Raw genomic sequence first — 18546 nt, 5'->3', positions numbered from 1 at the left:
GGCCGTAGCTAGCAGAGCTGGCTCGCTGTAGGGAAATCCGCCAGAAATGTCTTACATTGCATTCTGTTCACAAGAACTTGTTTACGAACTCAATCACCAATGTACTTATTAAGAATACATTTGGACTCACCTATGCTTGCTTTGTTATGAGGACTGTATAAAAATTCTGAACAAATATGTTATGTTCTGTGCTTGAAGAACTCATTTCCCAGTTTAATAAGAGAAAAAACTTTGTCTAACACACAAACACACAAATCTTTTTTACCCTTTTACTTGGATATAATACACATTTATATATACACACATACACGAGCAGTTTGTGGAAACAGTATTAATGTATGCAACACACATTTTATGCTATTGATTTGGTGGCAGTGTAGCATAGTGGATAAGGATTAGGACTCATAACTAAAAGGTTGCTGGTTTGATTCCCCACTGGGACACTGCTGTTGTACCCTTGGACGAGTTACTTAACCCACAACTGCCTCAGTAAATATCCAGCTGTATAAATGGGTAACATTGTAAAAAAAAAAAAAACTGTAACCAATGTAAGTTGCTCTGGATAAGAATGACTGCTAAATAACAACATTGTAATAATGTAAATTTGTGTGTTAATTCATTTGTATTCATATTAACAAAAATTATATATAACCTGTGAGTGATCTCATATATATATATATATATATATATATATATATATATATACACACATAACTTTTATTAGTATCACCCTCCTGTGCCAACTACAACTGAATAGTTATGGTACAGTTTGTATCCTGGGTCTCAGAAACCTTCCCATTCGAGAAAATACTGTTGCTGCGACTTTCATCACCTTTTGAACAGCTTTTGCATATTCCATAATAAATATTGTAGAAACATTATCGCAATAAAAAGCAAAACTGGTTCTGAATCTGTCTTTTTTGGATCTGTTTTTTTTTTTTGGACCACCTCAGGATAAATAACTTACTAGTAGCATGACACAATCACATAATAATATGCTAAAAAACTTACTTTCAACTTTCAAGATTTTTTTCTTACTAACCATTAGCTAGGAAAGCAAAGAACTTTTCTCTTGTCCTTGTTTTCAGAAAGTTAAGTGTGGATAGCTGGGTAGTTTTAGCTAGCAGTTACTTGGACTTGACATAAAAGCTGATCACCCAAATTGTGTTAGTTGGCTGCTGAAAGGTGTTGTTTAGATCCAACCACACACGCTGGTGCGTAAGGTCAGAAGCTACTTCATATCAAGTTAACCCCACTCACAGAACCTCACAGCACTCCTGCAGTTTCTTTCAGGGGAGAACCTCAAACCTTCTCTCCAGCTCATAAGAGAAACCTTAATAAGCCACTTTTTATATCTGAACATAAGAGCACTTACAGCTTTCAATTTTTATTTTTTAATGCTAAAATTTAATCAGAATTCAACATGTATATGTTTTTATATCATAAAGCACATAAAATCATAAATTCTGTGCTCACAGTTGAATGCTCTAAGTCTATGGAGCATGGTATGGTGTAGTGCAACTGGTCTCGTTACTGTCAATGCAGGTATTTTATTCATTTCATCCAACGTAACCAATGACTGACTGTGACCACCTTTGAGCAGATTTAAAAAAATTGGGCAATAAAAGAAAAAAGACAATAACACAAGCACTTGTTTACTGGCTTCTGATCTTAAAGTAAACACAATCTGGCAGGTGTTTAAAGGCATAGAACAATAGGACATTCTTTTTAATGATATTCAGGTGGGAGTCACCATATGTTGTTCTATGCCTGCACCCTAATTATAAATCTTGAGTATTATTCCAAAATGACCCATGCAAGCAGCTCATAAACTCAGGCTTTTAAAAGCCGGGTGCTGATAAAGAAATATGATGCTTTGAAGGTGATGCCAAGAACATTGTGTAGACTTTAAACACAGCAATAAATAAATAAAATAAAAGCTTCGTTGAAAGCTTTCACTATATGCAAATGCAGAATGACCCCAGGAGAGTTCAGAAGTTTTATTTTACATACCTTTGATTATTATTGGTTGTCTATCCTGAGATGGGGGATAGGTGGGGTTGCTCGGGCAGTGTTTTGCTATTACTTCTTCAGTCAATGCTGACAAAGAAGTCTGAGTGCATTAACAGCTGAGCTGGCATTTCCATTAAAGAGCATATTAATAAAGACCATGATAGGACTGCAGAGCATTGCATGCTGCATCCAGTGAATGAGTTAGCTCCGTTCATCACACACTTTGTATTGTGACATGGAGATGAGAACGACAGCAATTCTGTCAATGCTATGGCCACAGCTTGACCTTCCAGCAACCAGATAAATGAGTCATGGTAATTCCAATTGGCGATTTTCGACTCACAAGATCTCATTTGGCCCTTTGACGCTGGTGTGTGTGTGCAGACACACGCACATGCACACTCACATACACATACAAACACAGACACACACACACACATCCACACATACATATGTATACGAACAGAGACACGCATACACCGACATATTTAAAGGCACACAGAAACACACACACCCAGATACATACACACACATAAATACACACACACACACACACATATCACATGCACAAAGACATGAGCTTTCACTACTGCGATGTCGCAGCTTGATTCATCCCTCCAATTAAGTGAGAGCTGAGAACTGACACTCAAGCACATTATTGATCATTCTGAAGCTGAAAGGGCAAGAGCAGTGTGCTGACCAGATGGGTATCAATCTGTATCAATCTCCTTACACATATTCTTTGTGCTTGTGGGTACTTGTGTGTGTGCTCAGGAGAGCATGTGTGTACATAGCGGTGCATTGGAAGGACTGTGTGTGACTGTATATTTGCACATAAATTTCTATTTGTGCTTGAATATGTGTGTGCATGTGTGTTTGCATCTGTATGTGTTTGTGTGTTCTGTAAATTGTGTGTGTGTGTGTGTATTTGTGGTAGTACATGTATAAGTAGGGATGTAACGGTACAGTGGGCTCACGGTTCGGTATGTATCGCAATTTTTTGGGTCACTGTAACGGTATGGTTGTGGTATCTTTATATTTAAGAAAAAAATAAAAACCCTTTAAACAATGAACTCTTTATTTAGCCTACAGACAAATAAAACTTTCCATTCAGAAAAATGGCAGCATGACTGACTAGTAGGGCTGCTCGATTATGGCAAAAATAACAATCACAATTATTTTTGTCAATATTGAGATCACGATTACTTAACACGATTACTCATTGACTTTGGAAACATCATGCATTTAATGAACTTTTAACTCTTTCGCATAGTAACTTAAGTTAATCGGATAGTAACTTAAGTTGTTATGTTTTCATTAGCGTTATTAAACTTCTCATTGTTTTCAGTTAGCATTTGCTATATTTTTTAACGTTAAATCACTGTTCCCGCAAAGATAAAATTAGCTAGAATTTTTAGTTAGAATTTTTTAGTTTAGAATTTTTCTAGTGTTCTAACCGCACTAGAGATGAAACGGTATGAAAATTTATACCGTTGAAGAATCTCCAGAGCGCTATCACTGCCTTCCGCCATGTTTTCACTGACGCAAAACAAACCCACGTTGCACACTGCGCCTGCGCACCTGCGTCTGGGAGACTTGTTAACTTTGGTTGATGTTGGGCGGTATTTAACGTGAGTTTTTCAAAGCGCGGTAATCAACCACGGTTTTAATGATTAAAATTTGAAACGGTAATACTAACCGTCGGAAATTTTACCGGCAACCGTCTCATCCCTAAATCGCACCGGTTTTAGCATATGCGCTAAATGGCAAATCACACCGGTGTGACCGTTCGCGAGAATGTTTGTTTTTAGTTTCCCCTCACTTCTCCAGCTGGTATTTAGCATACAGAGCGCTGATAGGCTCCAGGTAAATTCTGACAGGCTCCAGAGATGTTCTGTGGATCTGAATGTGCAATATGCCTGTAGTCTGCAACGCAATAAGCAAGTTTTGGAAATTATAGGAAAATGACAGGCATATCGTATTACCACAGTTCACGTGTGCGTATTGAACCGTAGGGGGCGTACCGAACGGTTCGACAAAATATCGTGTACCGCTGCATCCCTAATGTATAAATATGTGCACATTTGTGTGCATCATAAGCAAGGGCGTAGGGGAGTTTGATATTGGGGGGGACACAACTTGCTATGAATTTTATGTCTGTATACGTAATCCAGTCCTTAAAGGAGCATATATCTTGATTGAAGAATAATACAATATCAGGATGGCTTGAAATAAGAAGGTATGTACGTGTAAACACCACTTAAGTGCTTTCAAGAAGAGCTGCACACCTCTGTTACTACTAAGCTCATCTGGACATAGGAGATGCACATCTGGGGCAGAGTTTGCCCAACATGGAGGTGTGTCACCCAACATTAGCATGTGCCTCATTAGCCTATATATAAGAAGAGTTATTTTCCTCGTAGAGATGGAAAGTGTATGACACTAATCCAAATAACCAAATGTCACACTTTGATGTAATGAATGGTGCATGCCATCCAATCACAGCAGAAGACTGCCAAATATGGACTACACACAGCAGACAGGTTTTCCCTCACTGTATAGCCAGGGAAAACAGGTGCAACGTTGATGAAAATCTGTGGCCTTGAACAACAGGAAAGCATGGAAGTACAGTAAATACTGTGTTATACTTAAAATTAAGTTAAAAAATACTTTTTTAACTTAATTAAAACATTTATTAGTCTGCATTTTCTAAACTTAAAATGTCGACTGAATACTGTGGTGAAGTTTTCTTCACAAAGTTACTAGCTAGCTAGCTGATACTAACTTTACCTCAGCAATAGCCCTATGTCAGTGACACAGGTTAGCTTGTTCATTAACGGTCAGCGAAATAAGTAACAAGCTAATGCTATATATGAAAATTTACAACATACTCAAACAGAATACTGTTCAGTAGTAGGCTATAGAGAATTTGATACCTAAAATAGTGTGCGGCGAGTAGCCCAGAATACTTCCTACGTTCTTAATTTGCAAAAGCGGTTACCTCGTGACCTCAATGTTTTTTAGCCCAGTGATTTTTTAAACGACTATTGTAGCTAGCTGTATCATCCCAGACAATCTGCTGTGTCAAGCGGGAGCCTTGACTTTACTGTGCTTGCGGGCGTCATTTAACATGAATTCAACGTATCCTGAAGTCAAATTTTATTTAAAGTACAGTAGGTTCAACAGTACAGAAACTAGCTAGCTAATAGCGTAGGCTACAATCGCTGTTGCCAAATTATTCAAAAGATAATGTGAAACTGGTCACTAAATAAATCCTCACATGCCTATCACTATCATCTACCATACTTACTCTTTACTCCAAGAAATGATCTAATGTAATTTTTTTTTCCTTTCCCGGGGAGCAGGTGCATGTTTAAGGCTTAGGTTCAAGTGGATTGTGCTTGAAAGTTTTTTCGATAATGATCCAGTCAGTAAAAGTGGCGTGCTCACAAAACATGATCAGGGAGAACGATATTCCGTTTCCAAATTAAACTTTTATTCTAAATTTGCCGGTTGTTGTAACACGACTACAAATAACGTTTTTCCTCATTTAGAGAAATTAATGTATTGGGTGACTGGGGGGGGGGGGGGGGGGGGGGGGGTTTGACCGAGACTTCTAAAAGAAGTGGAGCTGGATTGCATGTCTCCCAGTACAGATTGTCTTGTTCTAATCTCACAACCTCCTCTCGCTGCTTTGATCCATGGAGGTGAGGGTGCAGGCCCTCTGGGGCTGAATGTATTGCTTCTGGCAACTTCCCTCATTGCAGACTCGTTTCGACACAGACAAACCTGGCCTTTCCTCCATCTGAGCAAACACAAAAACAAATTGCCCCTGCTGCTGCAGCCAAACCACCCGGAGCCTCATAAAACATGGCAGTTTTCAACCATGCAACTGTTGTACAGTTTTTTTTAATGTCACACTGTGTTTTTCACAGTCAGCCTGTACATAGGTGGTTTCAAGACATTTCCAAATATATCATTAGTAACCCTTTCGCGGTACGGTCACACTGGTGTGATTAGCTGTTTAGCATGTATGCTAAAACCGGTGTGATCTGAACACTAGATTGGAAAAATTCTAGCTAATTTTAGCTTTGAGGAAATAGCAATTTAACGTTAAAAAATAAAGCAAATGCTAACTGAAAACGCTAATGAAAACATAACAAACCATGTAATGTAACACGCACGCTACATAGCATAAAAAATAAGTTACGTGCAAAAGGGTTAAGTTATGAAACATCTCATTTTTACTGTGGAAAAGTTGTGACTTTATTGTATTCACTTTTGTACTCTCGCTTGGATAAGTCGCTCTTCATAAGAGCGGCTGCCAAAAGAAAAAGAAATGCAAATGGAAATGTCTCAGATTGATAAAACATTGTGCAGAAAAAAAACTAAACAGTGGCAACAGTGTACAACAGTGGTCAGCGCTCTGGCTCTGAAACTGCAAGGTCGTGAGGTCTGATACCAGGTAGGGCGCTAGCAAACTCTTGAGTAAAGCACTCATTTTGCATTCCTTCAGTAAATAACAAGGAGAATAGATGAAAAACATGCTAAACAGTACGCTTTGCTGGTAACCCTGGATTATGGAAATTCAGGCTTGTCTGATGGGGAATGAACACTTCCAGGTATCGGGGCAGATGGGTTAATAACGGTTTTGTGTATGAATCTCCGAGGGCGATGGAGGTTTACTGCGCCCAGAGAGCGGAAACGCAAACAAAGCCTTCAATTGAGCAATTAAGTCCTGGAGTGGAAAGGAAAACAGACTGGCGGCCCAGCTACCCCCAGGGGACCCAAATGTCCTGTTGCTGCACTATGCTGCACCGTTACCAACAGATCATTTACCTCCACACATGCGTGTGATCCATGCTGCACAGTAAGTTGGACAGGTAGGGCTTTCTGCCTGTTGTCTTCTGCTGGTGCTCTGCTGGCACATACTTTCATTGACATTTCTGAGACAGCTAACTGGGTGTCCGGCTGCAGCCTGGGCTGCAGGAGCGTAGCACCAAATTTTGGGCCCCGGACACAGTAGTGTGTCACATCCTGGGTGGGACGGCATGAGATTTCAGCATGCTACTCAGAATGGTGTACAATTTAAAACTTATTAAATTGTACACCATGTTTACAATATTTCATATAACATGTTTCATATGTTTATTTCTGGAATTTTCCATTTAATATATTCTGGCCGCAGTTGACAGCGGGTAACTGAAACCGCGGATAAAGGGGGACCAATTCAGACCTCAGGTGCAAGATTTCACAACTCTAATGTTAAATCCTCAGTGTGTATTTTACAGGTTAGCTGCTGGGCTGGGGCTAAATTTGCTGGGTTATGATCACAAAACACTGTCTGTTACATTAACTATTAATAAAATGCTTACTAGCTCAATGAATCAAATCCTGCTTCTTTATCAGCTTGTGCTTGTTATGAATTACTGCTAACAAGCTAATTGCTTGTTGGCAATCTAGCTTACGTTACTGCAACATATTTACTGTTTGGGCACTTTAGGCTCACCTGTTTTTTGAGTCGTCCACAGTCGCCTGCCCTCTTTTAGCTTTCTGTCTCGCTCTCTGCGCTCCTTGCGCTTCTGAAATCCTGATTTTGATTTTGGTTTCATTTTGGTTTCAGAATTGGCAAAAGCCACTGACTGCTCTCTTTAGCCACGTTATTTACATGATAGGATCCGCGGAGCATTGGGTGATTACATCTGATGATTTCCACTCTCTGTAGTAAAGCTACACTTATATTTCACCTGTAATTTCTCTCATGAGCAAGCACAGACAGGGTTTCTATCACTTTTAGAATCTGTATTGTTTTGGCACTTCCTGTCCCTGTTGCTGTCCCACCCTCACATGCACCTGGTTGCACAAACTACCCCTTCTCGCCGCAGTTTTTCTACACAGTTTTTCTTGAATATTAACTGTCATTACTCATGTATGTCACATGCCATTCTCACATAGGCCACATTGTCCATGTGCAATACCAACACCTTTAGTATAACATTATATACAGATCCATCTGAATGCATTTGACTCTTGTAGATCACCTCTCCAATCTGCAGTGTGTAACACCTGTGTTATATCTTATTCATGCAACCATGGAGTGGTGGAGTATGGGGGGAATGATGTGCCATTGGAATGAGCTTCCACCCCGGTCAGCTTCCAGATTTCTTCAGATTACATTTCAGCTCTCTGATCAACAGGTTCCAGTAGCAGTTAAGTCTTTGAATATCAATGCAGAGCTATGGTAACTATGATTCATAACGTTTTTGTTTCTGTCATACTTTATTTTGTTCATTTGCTGTATGGTTTGTGTAGTACTAATGGTTCACACTGAATTTGTTTGTTCAAATATGGCATGCAATTTCTGTATGTACTATTGTTCCTATGGCCTTATGACATGTACTTCTACATCTTTGCTTTGTAAGCCACTCTGGATATATGATTCTTCCAAATTAACAAATGTAAAAATGTCAATGACCAGGGGAGCATACACAATTTAACGCTCTCTGAATTTACACAAAGACAGAGGCAACATGGGAGAGCATGTAACATTCTCACCGGGTACTGAACAAGGTTGCTGAATATATTCAAAAGCTGTCATATAAATGTGGTCAAATAGGAAATGATTCAAAGGAAGAGTGGAACAGAATTAAGGGCCCTGCATTTGCAGTGCATTTGAAAAAATATGCAATGATAAACAGAATAATCTGGCCATAAAAATGTTAATACTTTCCCACATTCTAACATACAAGCACACATTGACATGCTCAGACACCCACACACATGTGTGCGTGTATGTAGAAAAACACCCATGCATGCTCATGTGTGCAGACACCCACATGTATGCACATGCACACACATACACACAAATGCCTGCTTTGATTTAACTCGACATTCAAGAATGGCAATGAAAATGGTACGTAAGTTGAACAGGAATGAAGCCTCTGCACAAGCCATAAGACACTCAAAGTGTATGAAAAATATTAAGGCTACAAAAAACAAACATCTGAGGACACAATACATCCGTTTCAATATTGTGAGCTTAATTTTCACGCCGATTAAGTCAACAATGCATCAGGAGAACAACTTGGGATGGAGTGTGTTTGCCTTCCAAAGTCACCATCTGTTATTTATTCAATGACTCTCTCCTGGGTGCTGGAGAGAAAGGCCACATTCTGGAGAAAAAATGTAAATCTATCACACAAACGCATTATCCTTTAGATCACCTGACCTGAGCTCCACCCACTTGGGAAGGTGAAACAGGGGTGGATTTGGGACACCTGAATTACTCATTTCCCAGGCTGTGAAAGATTTTTCCAGGACAGCAGGGCCAAGCTCAAGAGGGAAGGGATAAATTAAAGCATGAATTAAAAATGAAAAGATGCAACAATATTAAAGGCCTTTTTTGTAACAGAATGAAAATTGAATCCTTGGACGTGACTCCCTGCCCTACAAGCATGCAGGCGAGATCGCTCCATTATGTAATTGTAACGTGAAAAACCCCTTTACATTTTAGGCCTCCTAACGTGTCAGCAGAGGAGAGGGTGGCTGAAATTTGGAAATGGCAGGGTAAGAGCTGATTCAATTTTGCAGACAAGATTTCACGATGGGCTGTTCGGGGTGGAGTAGGGGGTTCCGTAGTGGTAGGCATGACGATGTGAGGATGCCCTCTTCCCCTATTGGGCATACCACATGGGTGGGCTGAGTGTGCGTGATGCTACTGGAAATGCTGCACTCGACAGACAGTGAGGAGGTGGTATGATGGAGAAAGAAAGAGAGAGGAGGAAGCCAAGGCTGGATGATTGCATGATCATCCACAGCAGAGGTGGTAGTGGTGGTGTGTGTATGTGTGTGTGTGTGTGTGTGTGTGTGTGTGTGTGTGTGTGGGGTGGGGGGTGGGTGTTGGGGATGTCCCACAGCACCTCCAATTCCTTACCTGCCAGCTCATTCACAGTAACTGTGCTCTTTGTCCATCTTCTCATTCAATTTCAGAAGCTGGCTCTCCCTGAAAGAGAAAGCCAGAAATTGCATAAATAACAAATATGTTGCATCACAATGAAAAGGCTCTTGAATGTTATGTTTTTTTTTTTTTGTTGTTGTTGCTGTTATTTTATTTATTTTATTTTATTTTTTTTTGGGGGGGGGGGCACTCTGTGCTTGGCTCTCAGAGGGTATTGGTTCACAGAGAGCAAGCCAAGGCTTCTGTTAAAGCGTAGTCTGTGTAGTCTCGCCAGGACTGAAGCTTAACGTGCGGAAATGGTCTATGGAATATGCATAGAATCCAGCTGCTCACATTAGCACAGCTCATTTCTGCTAGGCTTCTGCATAAAATCAGTGAAAAATCATTGCAAATACACCTGTCACAGTACTGTGTAAGCAACTCTGTCATCTTTTTTTATCAGAAAGGTCTTTATTTGGTAGTTGGGCTGACAAATGCAGACAACACACGAATACTAGACATTTACAAGCCTGATAGGTCTGCATTTTTGCTATTAAAATATAACCAACATTCATATTTGGATAATAATTGTTAAACATTTAGGTATACAGTTCAATGTTATTTTGAAATACTCATAACTATGATGTTACCCTTATCCAAGTGTATGATTCATGTATACCACTTAAAAACTGGCAAGGTAGAATCTTATCATATTTATTATCTAACTGAATGAATCAGAATGAGTCAAAATGTCAGATCACACACACACGCACACACACACGCATGCACACACACATTACTGATTGCTAGAATGAGTCAATCACATACATGCACACAGCATTCCATTAATGTTGCTGGACCCATTCTGCACCTGCCTAATCCCCTGCTGTCCCGCCCAGACTATAATTTAGCGTGCTGTACTTTACATTTGCTATAGTATATATCCATATTGTACTGAGGAATATCCAGAAATAATGACTGTAAGGCCATGTGCAAACACACCCCGAGCTGCCACAGAGAGAGCATGCAAAGAACTCCAGGCAAAAATCATCCGCTGCTGAGTTACATTATGGCACCTCTCCTCCATCGGCCGATGGCATACAACTCGACTGAGTGATGGAGTGAGTCATTATAATTGCGGAGACGATGGTGATGATAACTGCTACCTTCATCATCATAATAACTTTTTTTTTCCTCTCCCCTCCCCTGAATGCGACAGTTAATCATCACATTAAACTCTGGAGTCGATACCTCAGAAGTCTAGAAATGTGCAGTTTCTTTAATTAATGCAGTGTTTCATTTTATCTGCAACACCAAGGAAGCAGACACTGCACTGAAACATCCTGTTGCTTCAGTTCAAGTTTTTGCTATTAAACAGTATGGATCAAAGAATAAAAATGAATCTGAAACAACACTCGTGAGATTAAACGTGTCATCTTCATGTGCAATGATATCAGCTGGCCAATGATTACTTAGTTAATCAGACAGGTCAACTACGTGTTACTTCTAGGTGAAGAATTCAGTGGCAGAGCATCAAGCAGCAGGCATCTGTAACCCAAACTGTTCTTGTTTATTTCTCAGGGGGACACTGCTGTTGGACTTAACCAGAACTGCAGTACATTTCTAGCTTTATAAATGGATGATGTACAAAAAAATGCATAGGGTAAGACTGACTGCTAAGCAAACATAATTTAAAAAGTAGAGTTTGAGGTGCACAAAATTATTATTCTATTAATTAATTACTATTCTATTATTATGTCCTGAACGGAAATACATAGATATTATGGAATTAAAGGAAATGCTGTTGAAGACAGTGGAGAGACTTTGAGTCCCTCCACTGGCTACCGGTTGCAGCAAGGATCAAGTTCAAGACCTTGTTACTAACCTTTAAGGGACTTATTGGATCAGCCCCCCGATACATAAAGGACATAATCAAGGCCTTGAAGCCGGTAAGAGCACTGAACTCTGCTACCTCGGGTCACAGAATGTGTCCCAAAATACAAGGGCAGCATCTTCTCAGTACTTGCTCCACACTGGTGGAATGAGCTTCCTGTTGAGATTCGTACAACAGACTCCCTGGACACCTTCAAGAAAAACCTGAAAACTCATCTCTTCAAGCTGTATCTCTAGTCTAACTTCCTGTGTATCTATCCTATCTATCCCTATTTTCTATTAAAAAAAAGCACTCTACTCTAGTTTAGCACATCACTCAGGATCTTACTGACCTCTTGCAGTAATTTTCAATAACTACTCTCAACACAGTGATGCCCTTATTTGGAAGTTGCTCTGGGTAAGAGCGCCTGCTAAATAATGTAATGTAATGTATTTATATTTGTATCTGAAAAAAATCTGGCTTAGCCCTTTCTAATATGGCTGCTTACATCTGGGATACACTGAAATGTTGCTTTTATGAAAGGCCATTAAACAGAAGATGTTCAGCTCTGCATTCCCTCAATCCTATCTACTTCCTTGTCTAGGAGGCAGACTCAGGATCTGTGCCCAGCAACAGATGTTGTATTTTGATCCACCCCTTTATGAATATGCACAACCAGACAACAAATCAGAGCACTCTTAAGCTTCAACAATACCAGAGGCAAAATTTTCAGTTTCAATGCAAAGAACTGAATTTCTCAACTCCAGGCCCCAGTTGCATGACTTCATATCAGCTGCGCAATCCCAAAAAAATGTCAAAAGATGCACCGCAGACCCCATGGGCTGGGCAAAATCAATCAGTAGCCAGGTCCCTTCATCCAGCTGATGGAGCACTGGTTGCTGGTTTTCTGAGTGGTGCTGCAAGTGCTGAAATCAGCAGGAGGGTGGTTTCATTTATCACAGTCTAATGTTTCATGGTGGATCCATCCACAGTAGCAGCAGCTATACTGGACCACATAACAGAATCACCACACCAACTCCCTTACTTCCATCAACCTCCCAAAAAAGAGAGAAAGGGAGACAAAGTGAGGGTCCTTAAATTAAAAACATAGAATATACATATATACACACACACACACACACACACACATATATATATATATATATATATATATATATATATATATATATGTATATATACACAGACACACACACTAGGGTCCAAAATTATTGGGACACCTGGCCACTTTGTGGTTAAGTGTGGATGTGTCTATCTAGCTATTAGTTTTATCACTCAAACCTAATTTATGGTGTGGCGAAAACAGTTACATGTTTTGGCAACTATTAACATTTTCAAAACATCTCTTTATGTGGTTGGCACACGATTGCCTGATGACTACCCTTATTTCCAACATTTTAATAATATGTATGACATTAATTCTGCCAAACTGACAATTCCATGACATTAACTTAATTTTAAAAGGTACCTACATACTTATTGAGTGCAGACAAGTGAACAAAAATGACCATCACTTCAATTAGGCCTGATTGAACGTTACCCTGCCCCCTAATTGAACACTCATACTGAAGCCTATATAAACCTAACAAGGTTGGAACATGTTCACAGAAGATGAAGCTGAAATTGACATTGACATAAATATGACTTTCCCAATGTCTGATGGAATATGCAGCAAAAATACTGTGGGTTTTCAGAAAAAAAAGTGAGTGTCCCAATAATTTTGTACCCCAGCGTATATATATATATATATATATATATATATATATATATATATATATAGAGAGAGAGAGAGAGAGAGAGAGATAGAGATATAGAAATAGAGAGAGAAAAAAGAATGAGAGATGGAATTAATATGTCTGATAGAAATGAGAAGGAAAGAGGAGAGAGAACAAAGGCTGAAAGGGAGGGAGAGACGGAGAGACCGTTATGCTGTGATAACTCACAGTAGAAAAGTCTGGGCCTCCTGCTATGAGGACAATGTGTGCCATTGTGAATAAAAAATGGCAAGTATAAATACTAATGGCGTAATTACTGGCAGACAGGGACTTCAATGAGAGCACATCACAGCTTCTCTCTGCAAGCAGTGAAAAAAAAATCAGCAAATGAGATGAAGTCTCAAGTCGACTGATAAGAGATCCTGTGAAAATGGGGGAAGATCATTTGTGACATGACTGTCTCGATCATGATATTTCAGTCAAGGCATATGAGACATCTCTGTTATTATGTGTGTCTTTGTAATCTCTGCAGGCGTGAAAAAGCTGAATGTAACCCCTAAGAGGCAGATAGCTTTTTCATTACGTATATGTTTGGTTTAACCAACAGCTTCAACAATTAGCTGACAAGAAGATGGAGAAAAAAGGAAAAATCAAAGATGGCCCTCACAAGGAACATGTTGGTCTATATTAACAAAAAAAAAAACCTAAATCTGTGTAATTAATCCTGCCTTTAATAAGGGATCATCCTTTTGTAAAGGTTTTTAGTGAAAATAAAGCTAAAAAACCCTCTTCAATGTAATTAATGAATCAATTAACAGTAAATGTACACATGTTAAATTTGTCTAAGAATTTGTCACTTCTCGTATTTCATTTCATTGACATTTTCTTAACAGTTACTGATGAAATCCTTTTTTATCTCATATTAGGAATAATATAGCCAAGGTTAGTACTGCTTGCTACTGCTGGTATCGTCATGGCAGCGCCGGCCAGAAAAAAAGCCTGAAGTTATGGTTGGTATGATTTAGTGGCCCTAAGACCCCCCCACCCACATATCCACAGCACGGGCAGATTACGTTGCAGCCAACTCCATGCCTGCTGCGCTAATGCCCATATGATCGGCACTCCATGCTCGAGCCTGATCAGTATTCCATCAGTGCTCTAATTGAGTCGCACTATGTATGAATCCCTGGTGCCAGCGCAAATCAGAGGCAGAGAGGCCAGGGCAGTTTGTGGCGCGCTAATGAATATGACTGCCACCCTACTGCGACCACGTCCGTGTGTCCCACACTCTCCTGCTGGCCCTGCACCAGGTAAAAAAATGACACTAAAGTCCATTGCCTGAAATAATCTGTTCCTCGAGTTCAGCAGTTGCCTAAGAGCATTCTGAATGAAGCATCAGCACGTAGGGTCCTAATCTGCCATCCCGTATTAGCCCCCCCCCCCCCCCCCCCCCCCCCCCCCCCCCCCCCCCCCCCCTCCCCCCCCCCTCCCCCCCACGCTTTGCAGCGCTGAATTAATGCAATCAGGGGAGATATGGAATTAATATGTCTGATTAAGTGCTGGATCATATTAGCTCTCGGAAACTAAGGCGATTTTTTGTTGAGGAGGGAGAGGAAGGCTTTACTCACGGAGGGATTTCGTCTCTTTGTGCTATGTGTCTTTCTTGGGCGATGGGTGCGGTTGGCCTGCGTGCCACTCCATTTTGAAGAATTAATTTAGGAGAATATGCTCCTTCACTTTACCCAACTGTGAAATTGATTCTTTGTTCCCGATGTCCCTTTATTTCGAAGACACCAAGCCACTCCCTGTCAAACGCTTTGCTCCCCTTGAAAACTTTCAATTTTGGGCAAAAAAGACAGTACTATCCCTTCTTTTAAAATAGCTAGGCATTGAAGATCAGAGAAATCATGTAACATCCTTAAATGGGGGAAAGGGTAAGAGATGGCACGGGCAGAAAATGAGAAAGTAGGGAGGGTTTGCAGAGGAGATGAGCACTGTGAGCCTTCGGGAGCAGGGTAAATTACCAATATTTTAATTTACCTCTCCAATTTCTGAGTCACATCTGAGTCACTGCCAAGTGCTCAGGCAGATCTCTGGAAGTAAAAAGTACCACTTTTCTCCTTGATGGCAGGAATGCATGTATTTTATGGTATTAAGAATAAGGATGACAAAAGAGTTGCACAAAGGCCAGGCAGTATATACATATGTACTATATAAACATTGTCTGGCAGGATCTTGGCAAAACGCCTCATTTGCAGGAGGGTGTCTTCTATTCCCATATCATCACTTTCCTTTCTCTGCAGGGACTCAGTGACTCCACCTCCACCTATATACATATATGTATATACACAGATGTTGCATTTAAACAGAAATATGTGTATATATATATATATATATATATATCTGTTTAAATGCAACATCTGTTCCCACATAACAGCTGTGCTTGTTAAAACATTTGTGCTACAGCAGTCATATAATATCAAACATCCTCTTGCAGTCTATGCACCCAGATATCTGAATCATACAGAAACAAATGACATGCAATCTGTATTTTCTGAAGCACAGGCACATTTTAGTGTTGGTAACTTCTTGCAGAGTGCTCGTCAGGCCTACATTGTGGGTGCCATCCTGCAAGCTCAGTGCAGACTTACTCATTGTTCAGTGAAGGAGTGGACAGGCATTAGGGAGCAACACCACATGCCCTTACTGCTGTGCGGCTCCACAAAACGGTGGGCTGCCCCACCCATGCAGGTCTGGCTGGCTAATGGCCCCCATGTAGCACCACCCATGCGGGTACATTTTGACCGCCAGACGTGCTGCTGGGTTCACCCTGGGGCGGTAAATATGCCGCATGGCTCCAACTGTTTCCTCGCTGCACTGTTTTTCGGGAATTGCTTAGTTACTGCAATTCCTCCTACGTGCCGTAAGCCCTCGTTACCCCTGCACACGCGGCTTACAGTCAACCAAAGCATCTGCCTAAATCCTCGCAGACACGTTTCACAAAAAAAGCTTAAAACCAGAAGAGAAGTTTAAGGTGGGGGATGCCAAAAAAAAAAAAGAAAAGCAGAAATTGATGGGCTCAGACACGGCTTTTAAGAGGATTCTGATATCAGCTAAAACCAGGGTGATTAAAGTGTTCATTACAGGTATTGAGGGATGTCAATGAGTGTTCCAGAATGCTGACGCAGTGCAGCAGTGAAAAACAGACAGCATCTGCTGGCTGGATAAGCCCAGTCTCACATCACAAGTACTTTGTGTCAGATAATGCATGTCTGCTTGACTACCATGATGATTCCTCTTATAAAGAAACATGGATTATGCACACAGGGGACCATGTCTAAGGGTTTCCTGTAGGGACAGCCTCTGAATCGAATGACTGGACATTTTAAACATGCTGCACGTACACAGAACTAGTAAAATGTGAGCTGAGCAAAATCACCCATTCAGACTAAACATTCTGCACAGTATGTTTCATGTAATTGTTATCTGGGTGCTTTTGAAAATGCTAACAATAAGTAATCATAAGGATGAAACTGCAATGATGATTAAGATGACAACAATGATGATGAAGAGGATGGTGGAGGTAAAGATAAAATAAAAAAAATGCAACTTTATGATTATCCAGGGATTTTCATTAGTAAAGCATGTTGCCCGGCTGCAGCAGCAACTAATAAGGCAATAGGACCACCGACTGTAAGATACACTGGCCTGTATCCATACACTTAAGCTATGCTATGGTCTCAGGAAAACAATTATGGAGAAATAAAAGATGGTAATAATGATGATGAAAATGATGATGAAGATCACAGAAGTGATGATGACAACAATGACAATGGTGATGCTGATAACACCACACAGAGGTGACAATGCATCCAATGGTGAGGCCACTGCGAGACAGCAATTATCACTGGTGCCATGGACAATAGCAGAGGAAATGGTGGATGTAAATGAACAAGCGTGTTTTTTTTTTGGATTGGCTGGGGTAATCGGCGGTCTCTCCCGTGTGGGGAAGTGCAGAGCCAGGCGATGAGCACGAGCACGCTCCACGCAGCAGCAGCCATGCCAGAGTACTCAGAGACCGACTCTGCCTTTCCGGAAAGGCTTGAGCCAGAATGGCCGTGCAAGCCAACACCAGCTGCCTGGCCCAACCAGCCAAATGGACCATAGTCACACAAGCGCAAACTGATGAGCAAAAATTCTGTATACCACTGTGAGTGTCCATAGCCACATATTTCTCAATAAGTTGCTCATACACACACATACACACATGTGTAAAAGGGAATATGTCCCCTAGTGTGCCTCTTCATTGGATGTGCTCCATTTTTAATTAGACCGGCATGTGCTTATAAGAAATTTTGTTTTGAAAAATGTCCTTTGAACAAAGACCAAGAGACAGAGAGAGAAGGAACAACTGTGAGAATGGAGGTACAGAGAGGGTGAGACACTGCTGCTCTTTTCTCAATAGTTTGGGGAAGATACAAGGCCTTTTTGAAGAGGTTATTTATTTTTTTCCATCTAAAGAATGAAGCAGCGGAATTGAGCAGAGTATCTCATGGGAGATCCACAGTCACAGGCAGCTGCTGGCACTCTCCTGGGACTCCCCATCTCTATCTCTTGTATCTCTCTATCCCTCTTTTTCTCAGCCCCCTCTATCTTTCTCTTTCACTTGCTCTCTCGTCCACCTCCATCTTCGTGCATTTCTGATTAGTGGCTGAGCACTGTCACAGGCTTTCTCAAACAGGAGGTGCATCCAAACGTTTCTCAAACGGGAGACACCAGTTCTTTGTTAGCATCTGTGGAAAATTCCACAAATGCCATGCACAAGTGGCCCAGGATTGTTGGGTAATATTTTTGTGAAATTCAACTTCAGTTATGAACTTTTTTATGGACCACTTCCAGGTTGCTTCATGTACATTGGTGTTGAAGATATGTAATTACACCAGCAGCAAAAGATCTACAAGCACTCAGATTAACACAGCTCATATATCAGA

The 18546-nt window shown here is 40.6% G+C and overlaps 1 protein-coding gene across 6 annotated transcripts in view; it reads right to left on the bottom strand.

Annotated features, from left to right (window-relative positions):
- Positions 1–18546, bottom strand: part of lrrc4ca (leucine rich repeat containing 4C, genome duplicate a) — a 253048-nt gene that overhangs the window by 14954 nt on the left and 219548 nt on the right. For all 6 annotated transcript variants that reach the window (XM_036534949.1, XM_036534950.1, XM_036534953.1 and 3 more), the window contains one exon: positions 9947–10015. The gene's annotated coding sequence lies outside the window, so the exon portion shown is untranslated. The remainder of the gene's footprint in view (positions 1–9946; positions 10016–18546) is intronic.

The sequence above is a fragment of the Megalops cyprinoides genome, chromosome 8 (assembly GCF_013368585.1).
Source record: "Megalops cyprinoides isolate fMegCyp1 chromosome 8, fMegCyp1.pri, whole genome shotgun sequence".
In the NCBI taxonomy this organism is placed as follows: domain Eukaryota; kingdom Metazoa; phylum Chordata; class Actinopteri; order Elopiformes; family Megalopidae; genus Megalops; species Megalops cyprinoides.
This window is presented reverse-complemented; position numbering and strand designations above follow the sequence as displayed.